Here is a 10466-nt window from a genome sequence, read left to right on the forward strand (position 1 = left end):
ATCGAGCTTGGAACCATTCCCGACGCGCATCGTCACCTCGTCCTTCGGTAGTCTCCGCATATTCCGCAGCTCCTGTTTTGAGTTACAAATATGAGCAACAGCACCGGTATCAAATACCCAGGAGCTACTACGAGCGCTGGTAAGGTACACATCAATAACATGTATATCATATATACCTTTGGCGTTGTCGGCCTTCTTATCCGCTAAGTACTTGGGGCAGTTCCACTTCTAGTGACCATTTCCCTTACAATAAATGCACTCAGTCTCAAGCTTGGGTCCGTTCTTTAGCTTCTTCCCAACAACTGACTTACCGGGTGTGGCAACTCCCTTGCCGTCCTTCTTGAATTTCTTCTTACCCTTGCCTTTCTTGAAACTAGTGGTCTTATTCACCATCAACACTTGATGTTCCTTTTTGATCTTCACCTCCGTTGATTTCAGCATTGAATATAACTCAGGAATGGACTTCTCCATCCCTTGCATATTGAAGTTCATCACAAAGCTCTTGTATCTAGGTGGGAGCAACTGGAGGATTCTGTAAATGACCGAGTCATCTGGAAGATTAACTCCGACCTAAGACAAGCGGTTGCGCAACCCAGACATTTTGAGTATATGCTCACTGAAAGAACTATTTTCCTCCATCTTACAACTGCAGAACTTGTCAGAGACATCATATCTCTCAACCTGGGCATGAGCTTGGAAAACCATTCTTAGCTCTTGGAACATCTCATATGCTCCGTGTTGCTCAAAATGCTTTTGGAGCCCTGATTCTAAGCTATAAAGTATTTCGCACTAAACCAGGGAGTAATCATCACTATGCGACTGCCAGGCGTTCATAATGTATTGAGTTTCTCGGAAAATGGGTGCGTCACCTAGAGGTGCTTCAAGGACATATGCTTTCTTGGAAGCTATGAGGATGATCCTCAAGTTACGGACCCAGTCTGTATAGTTGCTTCCATCGTCTTTCAGCTTGGTTTTCTCTAGGAACGCGTTGAAGTTGAGGGCAACATTAGCATGGGTTGTTGGATCTACAAGACATATTGTAAAGACAATTTTAGACTAAGTTCATGATAATTAAGTTCATTTAATCAAATTATTTAATGAACTCGCACTCAGATAGACATCCCTCTAGTCATCTAAGTGATACATGATCCAAATCGACTAGGCCGCGTCTGATCATCACGTGAGATGAACTAGTCATCAATGGTGAACATCTCCATGTTTATCACATCTACTATACGACTCACGTTCGACCTTTCGATCTCTCGTGTTCCGAGGCCATGTCTGTACATGGTAGGCTTGTCAAGTCAACCTAAGTGTTTCGCGTGTGTAAATCTGGCTTACACCCGTTGTATGCGAATGTTAGAATCTATCACACCCAATCATCACGTGGTGCTTCAAAACAATGAAACTTCGCAACGGTGCACACTTAGGGGAACACATATCTTGAAATTTTAGTGAGGGATTATCTTATTTATGCTACCATCATTCTAAGCAAATAAGATATAAACATGATAAACATCACATGCAAATCATAAAGTGACATGATATGGCCAATATCTTCTTGCACCTTTGATCTCCATCTTCGAGGCGCGGCATGATCACCATCATCACCGGCATGATACCATGATCTCCATCATCGTGTCTTCATGAACTTGTCTCGCCAACTATTTCTTCTAGTACTGTGGCTAACAGTTAGCAATAAAGTAATGTAATTACATGGCGTTTATATTGACTCGCGGGTCATACAATAAATTAAGACAACTCCTCCCGCCGATTGTCATACTCATCGACATGCAAGTCGTGGTTCCTATTACAAGAACATGATCAATCTCATACATCACATATATAATTCATCACATCCTTTTGGCCATATCACATCACATAGCATACCCTGAAAAAACAAGTTAGATGTCTTCTAATTGTTGTTGCATGTTTTACGTGGTTACTATGGGTTTCTAGCAAGAACGTTTCTTACCTACGCAAAAGCCACAACGGTGATATGCTAATTGCTATTTACCCTTCATAAGGACCCTCTTCATCGAATCTGATCCGACTAAAGTGGGAGAGACAGACACCCGCTAGCCACATTATGCAACAAGTGCACGTCAGTCGATGGAACCTGTCTCACGTAAGCATACGTGTAAGGTCGGTCTGGGCCGCTTCATCCCACAATGCCGCCGAATCAAGATAGGACTAGTAACGGCAAGCAAATTGACCAGATCATCGCCCACAACTACTTGTGTTCTACTGGTGCATAGAATCTACGCATAGACCTAGCTTATGATGCCACTGTTGGGGAATGTAGTAATAATTTTAAAAAATTCCTATGTGTCACCAAGATCAATCTAGGAGATGACAACAACGAGTGAGAGGGAATGCATATTCATACCCTTGAATATCGCTAAGCTGAAGCGTTACAAGAACGCGGTTGATGGAGTCGTACTTGCGGTGATTCAAATCGCGGAAGATCCGATCCAAGCGCCGAATGGACGGTGCCTCTACGTTCAACACATGCACAGACCGGGGACGTCTCCTCCTTCTTGATCCAGCTAAGGGGGAGGAGAAGTTGAGGGAGAACTTAGGCAGCATGACGGTGTGGTGGTGGTGGAGCTCGTGGTTCTCCGGTAGGGCTTCGCCAAGCACTACGGAGGAGGAGGTGTTGGAGGGGGAAGGGCTGCACCAGGAGAAGGGTGCGGCTGCCCTCCCACCCTCTCACTATTTATAGGGGGAAAGGAAGAGGGGGCCGGCCCCCTAGATGCATATAGATGGGGGCGGCCAGGGGGAAGACTTGCCCCCCAAGCAGGTGGGAGGCGCCCCTCCCCCTAGGGTTTCCGACCGTAGGTGCCTTGGGCCCTTGGGATGCACACCAGCCCACTATGGGGCCAGTTCCCATCCATATTCAGCCCATTTGATCCCCCTGGATAGGTGGCCCCACCCGGTGGACCCCCAAACACCTTTCAGTGGTCCCGGTAAAATACCGATAACCCCGAAACCATTCCGGCGACTGAAACAGGACTTCCCATATATAAATCTTCACCTCCGAACCATTCCAGAACTCCTCATGACGTCAAGGATCTCATCCGGGACTCCGAACAACTTTTGGTAACCACATACAATTTCCCATTACAACTTTAGCGTCATCGAACATTAAGTGTGTAGACCCTACGGGTTCGGGAACCATGCAGACATGACTGAGACATCTCTCCGACCAATAACCAATAGCAGGATCTGGAAACCCATGTTGGCTCCACATTTTCCACGACAATCTCATCGGATGAACCACGATGTCGGGGATTCAATCAATCCCGTATAAAATTCCCTTTGTCTATCGGTATGTTACTTGCCCGAGATTTGATCGTCGGTATCCCCATACCTCATTCAATCTCGTCACCGGCAAGTCTCTTTACTCGTTCCATAATGCATGATTCCGTGGCTAACTCCTTAGTCACATCGAGCTCATTATGATGATGCATTACCAAGTGGGCCTAGAGATACCTCTTCGTCATACGGAGTGACAAATCCCAGTCTCGATTCGTGCCAACCCAACAGACACTTTCGGAGATACCTGTAGTGCACCTTTATAGTCACCCAGTTACATTGTGACGTTTGATACACCCAAAGCATTCCTACGGTATCTCTGAGTTGCACAATCTCATGGTCTAAGGAAATGATACTTGACATTATAAAAGCTCTAGCAAACAAACTGCACGATCGTGTGCTATGCTTAGGATTGGGTCTTGTCCATCACATAATTCTCCTAATGATGTGATCCCGTTATCAACGACATTCAACACCCATGGTCGGGAAACCACAACTATCTATTGATCAATGAGCTAGTCAACTAGAGGCTCACTAGGGACATGTTGTGGTCTATGTATTCACATGTATTACGGTTTCCAGTTAAGACAATTATAGCATGAACAATAGACAATTATCATGAATAAGGAAATATAATAATAACTATTTTATTATTGCCTCTAGGGCATATTTCCAATAGTCCCATCGTCGTCACGGACCTGCCCCAAGGTGAAGAACACGACCGCCAGAGGCAACAAAGAGGATGCATTGCACCGCCATTCAACTTGCCTCTCCCGAGCTCCGGCACCACCTTCCCGACAACGGGTTGTTAAAGGTGTCGATCCTACGCCACCATCCAGTCCGGTTCCGATAGCGAGCAGGGTCCCACCACCGCTCAAGAGAGCAAGGAAGATTATCGCTTCCCCGGTGTATGACATGGATGCCATGCTCGATGACCCAGAGTAAGGAAGATTATCGCTTCTCTTATTTTCGATTGCTCTTTGCTTTTTTCCTTGATTCTCAACTGATATTGTGTTGCTGGTCTTGACAGGGACAAAGATACCCTTGCGCATCGGGCCAAGCGGGCCAAATCGACAGGAGCTCGGCTCGGCATCAGGCGCCAATCCGACAAAGGATGCCACAGATGACACCGCACCTAGCCCCTAGCCCGTCCCCCACACGAGGGCATGGGACATACCTCGTTTGCTGGGAACGTTAAGGTTCATCCCCAGTCCGACGCCAAGGAGATGGGTGGGGGTCATCCAGAAGAAGCCCGCCAGAAAGAAGCGGCCACTCTAGCTCCCCCCTCGACCCACGTCCAAGGAGGGGATTCGCCAGCAAGGGCTTCCACCGCAGGGTCTATTCGCATCAAAGCCACCCCCGCGGAGGAGGCAGCCACCAATCCAACAACAAGTGTTGCCGGGAAAGGGGAAGTTTCTTCCAAACAGCCACCACCAGGTAAGCCACTTGTTATGAACTCTTCTCTAAGATCATTTGCTTTCTAGTTTCTTGGATTGATCTTCTGAATCTCATATTCTTCTTGCCTCTAACTTCCTTCATAACTCCGTTGGATTCAAGGATGTGCAGGATAGGTACAGCCAGAAGTGGGAAGAGATTCAGGAAGAACACAACTCCCTCAGCCTCATGATCAGCAATTGAAGGACAAGGGTAATAAGTTGCGCAAGTGGTATCAGAGGCAAGCTCAATCCCTTATGCAACAGGAAAACAAGTTGGTTGCCGATAAGGAGAAGGCTAATGCTCTAGATCGCCAATTGACGGAGCGCAAGGCGCTTCTATATGCCAAGGAGAAGGACATCCTTACCCGAGAAGAGGCTTTGGCAGCCACTCAACGCGGTAAGGATGACAAGTTGGCAGACCTTGTTCAGCAGCGGACCAAAGATCTGGAGGACAACCACAAGAAGGCCATCGACATGCAGACCCAAGACGCAACTGCTAAACTCAAGGAGGTTACTAATAATCTAACCGCTCCTTCCAAGGCCAAAGCAGAGCTTGAGATTCAAGTGGGGAAGCTGGAGGAGGAACTTGCCGGGGACAGAAGGAGATTGAGGCTCTAAGTAAGGAGCGCAGAAGACATCTACCACCTTAGAAGGGTTGCAATCACAACTCTATTCCAAGAGCCAGAATCTAGATACTGTGATATGGGCACGACAACTTCTATTAGGCTTTGTTTGGTTACGAGGGAGAGAACGCCCAGGCTGCTAAATCCCATATGGGAATTTCAAGAGCACTTGTGATTCACCTTCCTTCCACGGGGGAGATCTCCACCTCATTTGGTGGTACAGGGGAGGGGAAGATGAGAGGGACAGAAGGCAACGGGCGAGGGAAGACAGATCGAGGCAGCGGAGTTCACATCGCGCAAGGGAAAACGATGGGAGGATTTTTCGCGAGTGGCCAAGCATGGGACCTCTTCCCAGGGAAGGAGTGGGGTTGGGGCAGTCGCACCCTGTCGAACGGCTCGTCCAAATGACGCGCTTGTTTTCCCTAGCGAGCGTCTCCACGTGGGTTTTGGGCCCTGGGAAAACGCAGGGATCCCTGGGGGAAGCCAGGCAACCAAATGAGCCCTTATTGATACTATTCAAGCTAAGCAAGTTAAAAAATTAAGCCAAGAAAATAGAAAAGTTATAGAAAATAATATTATACATGCAACCATATTTGATCAAGGAAATGATGGTTGTGTGCGTCTGTTGTGTGGACCAAGAATTAGTTCTGTAATTGGCACCCCAAAGATCAATTGTGTGACGCATGCATTAGAATCAAGGAATGTGATTGGTACATTGGTGGATGGTCTTGTACGCACGAAATCTAGAATTATACGACCAAGAGAAGAAGGGTCAGCATGGCGCAAGGCAAGGGATCAGGCATGTTTTTATTATAAACATCAGTTAAAATCGTACCAGCTAAGAGATGTGCATGAGAGAAGGAAACACATGATAAAAAGATCATATACGTGACAAGGTGCTACCAAATTTTAGGACACCTCCTAAATATGTCATGTTGGAAACCGTTACTTCCAAGTAGTTTTTTTATTCCTTTGATTTGTGTCCACTAGCTTGTTACGTAGGTGAGTTTGGCTTCTATTGGGATTTAGCCATTAATTAGTTTAACCTTTTTACGAGTCCAGATATTTTCTTAGCTTTAGACATACGTGAGTTAAGCCATATAAAAGGATGGTTTCGGCCGATGTAAGGGGAGATCAGTTTTGAATTTATTTGGAGTATGAGATATACAGAAAAATGTCTGAGTTATGGGCGGCCATATCTTGTGTATTATCTATGATTTTCCCATCGTGGAAATTTACTAGGGACAGAGGGTTGATCATTACATCAACGCCTACGTGCTGATCCAAGGGGGTCATTATTTTTATTCATGTATTTTTGTACGCGGGTGAAAATTATCTTGAAGGTTGCAAGGAGGAATAGGGGGACAAATTGTTGATCAATCATCGCCGTGAAAGGTCGGGCCGCCTACATGCACGAATTAGCGTCTCGCTAGTCTGTGCTTCATCAAGTGGTATTTAGAGCAAAGGTTAGTCACGATGACTCAGTTTTCAATATTGTCTGCAGAGGCGAGCATCAACATGTTGAGCAAGAACATATTGATGGAGGAGGAAGGTTGATGGTGTCCTGGGAACGGGGGTGCCCAGACTTGCCGGTGTGCGGCCCAGGGCGTGGCTCCACTAACGGGCTGGTACGGCCCATCTTCAGTAGCAACAACTCAAGACCCTCGCAAGGGGCCAAACCTCGCGAGGCGGACAACGCCAAGACCTCCCTGATGGCAGCCTCACCAGGCTAGCTCCTGAGGAGCCGAGATATCTATGCAAGGAGCACCACGCGAGGTTCATGTGACGTGAGCCATGAGGACCAAGGCCACGTGGGAGCCAGCGGGTGCAGTGTACCAGGTTCCTCTTTGGTGCTAAGGAGGCGAGCACAGGCGCGAAGTCCCAAAGAATCAAGCAAAGGTTTCCATATCTGTGCAACAAGACCAAGACGAGCGGGACGACAGGACGGAGGTCATCGCAGAGCCCACAACAGCATCACCACCAGAACCTTTGGCAGGCAAAGACCGCCTATTGTCAGGATACTGGTCGTCCCCCTTCAAACTTGGCCGTTGTGGGATCCCTTCCCGCCTAACATTTGGGAAGAGGACCAAGGCCACTATAAATAGGACCTAGCCAACCCCGTAGTGGAGGACAGATCGACTCATCTAGCAGAGAGAGAGAGAGAGAGAGGTATCAGACTCATTCCACCCGAACAAGCTCGCCAGTTCATCGAGCCCAAGAACACCTCACCTCCTGAGGCTCCATTGTATTAGTTCATCCTCATCCCCCCGAGGCAATCCACCCACAAACTCGAGTAGGGTATTACACCACAAGGTGGCCCGAACCAGTATAAACCCACGTGTCTCTTGTTCTTTGGGTCCGTCGAGCTAGGATGTGGAATCATTGAGCGTGTGAGCGAGGAAGAGAGTGTTCTTCGTGCGCACCCCAGAGTTCGAACATCACAAGGGTTTGCTGGAACCCGCAATCCGACATTTGGCACGCTAGGTAGGGGTGCGCCAGAGCTCCGCCCCTCCGCTCGCTATGTCTCTCCGCCCGGCCCTTATGGCAGGCGCCGCCCCACTGGCTGGGTCGACGGGCGCACACGGAGGCGCCATAGGCCTCCGGGCCTTTACCCCTGCCTTACGACAGGTGCAGTGGCCGTGCAAGTTCAAGCCAGATATGCCGCCTCGCTACGATGGCGTGACGGACCCAACAGCCTTCCTACTGGTATACGAGGAGGCCCTTCAGGAAGCCGAAGGAGATGATAGGGTCGTGGCCAACTGGTTCCCCATGGCCCTAGCCGGCGTGCCACGCGCTCTGGCTGCTCAGCCTGCCAGGATCTTCGGTAGCCTCCTGGGAAGAGCTGTGCGGTCTCTTCATCGCGCATTTCACGGTACTAGCACCACCTACCGTTGATGCATCCTTGGCAGCTCAAAGGCACTGCCCTCAGATCGCCACATCAAACCGTTCTTCCGCCGAATGGGAGCCACCTCCGTGCAGCCGGGACCTCCCCCGGGATGGGCGGCACCCAAGACCGACCTCACCTTCAACTCAGAAGACCATCCAACGACCACCATTGGCTCGGGCGCGCTGCCAATGCTCTGCACGCCCACCATCTGCAATGTGGCAGTAACCAAGACCCTCATCAATAGTGGGGTTATCCTCAACGTGCTCTTCGTGGAAGCTTTCGGCTTGCTCCACGTGCCGCACGGCCGGCTCCGTTGCACCAAGCCCTTCTCCAGAGTTGGTGGCGGTTCCACCAGCCCCCTAGGGCAGATCTGCCTCCCCGTCACCTTCGGCACCCGCAACAACTACCGCACCGAGCTCATCGACTTCGACATCGCTCGCATCAGCCTTTCGTACAACGCCATCCTCTAGTACCCAGCCCTGGCACAGTTCGGGGCAGCAACTCACCCCGCATACAACCTCATGAAGATTTCGGGGAGCAACGATGTCCTCACCGTGGATGGAGACACCAAGGAGTCCCTGATGGCCCTCAAGCTCGCCTTCAGGGCCGCGGCAGCGGCGCGCCCTGCGGGCAAAGCAGCACCCGAGACCCAGGGGGGCTGCGTCGGCAAAGAAGAAGCAACTGTTCTCCCAAGATCGGGCTAAGATGAAGCAGGTGCGAGTCGACGAGGACGGGGCCTCAGGAGCCACCTTCACCATAGGCGCCAGCCTCGACCCGGACCAAGAAGAGGCACTCATGAAATTCCTACGCACGAACAAGGAGGTATTTGATACGTCTCCAACGTATCTATAATTTTTGATTGCTCCATGCTACTTTATCTACTGTTTTGGACTATATTGGGCTTTATTTTCCACTTTTATATTATTTTTGGGACTAACCTATTAACCGGAGGCCCAGCCCAGAATTGCTGTTTTTTGCCTATTTCAGTATTTCGAGGAAACAGAATATCAAACGGAGTCCAAACGGAATGAAACCTTCGGGAACGTGATCTTCTCACCGAACGTGATCCAGGAGACTTGGACCCTACTCCAAGAAGTTTCCGGGGAGATCACGAGGGTGGAGGGTGCCCCCCCTGGGTGCGCCCCCCTGCCTCGTGGGCCCCTCGGAGCTCCACCGACGTGCTCCTTCCTCCTATATATACCTACGTACCCCCAATAGACAAAAGACGGAGCCAAAAACCTAATTCCACCGCCGCAACTTCCTGTATCCACGAGATCCCATCTTGGGGCCTGTTCGGAGCTCCACCGGAGAGGGCATCCATCACGGAGGGCTTCTACATCAACACCATAGCCCTTCCGATGAAGTGTGAGTAGTTTACTTCAGACCTTCGGGCCCATAGCTAGTAGCTAGATGGCTTCTTCTCTCTTTTTGGATCTCAATACAATGTTCTCCCCCTCTCTCGTGGAGATCTATTCGATGTAATCTTCTTTTTGCGGTGTGTTTGTTGAGACCGATGAACTGTGGGTTTATGATCCAACTTATCTATGAATAATATTTGAATCTTCTCTGAATTCTTTTATGTATGATTGAGTTATCTTTGCAAGTCTCTTCGAATTATCCGTTTGGTTTGGCTAACTAGATTGGTAGTTCTTGCAATGGGAGAAGTGCTTAGCTTTGGGTTCAATCTTGCGGTGTCCTTACTTAGTGACAGAAAGAGTTGCAAGGCACGTATTGTATTGTTGCCATCGAGGATAACAAGATGGGGTATTTATCATATTGCATGAATTTATTCCTCTACATCATGTCATCTTGCTTAAGGCGTTACTCTGTTTTTAACTTAATACTCTAGATGCATGCTGGATAGCGGTCGATGAGTGGAGTAATAGTAGTAGATGCAGGCAGGAGTCGGTCTACTTGTCACGGACGTGATGCCTATATACATGATCATACCTAGATAACCTCATAACTATGCTCAATTCTATCAATTGCTTAATAGTAATTTGTTCACCCACCATAGAATATCTATGCTCTTGAGAGAAGCCACTAGTGAAACCTATGGCCCCTGGGTCTATTCTCATCATATCAATCTCCATTACTTTATTTTACTTGTTTTGCTTTTACTTTGCACTTTGCATCTTTATACCAAAAATACCAAAAATATTATCTCTATCAGATCTCACTCTCGTAAGTGACCGTGAAGGG

The sequence above is a fragment of the Triticum dicoccoides genome, chromosome 4A (assembly GCF_002162155.2).
Source record: "Triticum dicoccoides isolate Atlit2015 ecotype Zavitan chromosome 4A, WEW_v2.0, whole genome shotgun sequence".
Taxonomy (NCBI): domain Eukaryota; kingdom Viridiplantae; phylum Streptophyta; class Magnoliopsida; order Poales; family Poaceae; genus Triticum; species Triticum dicoccoides.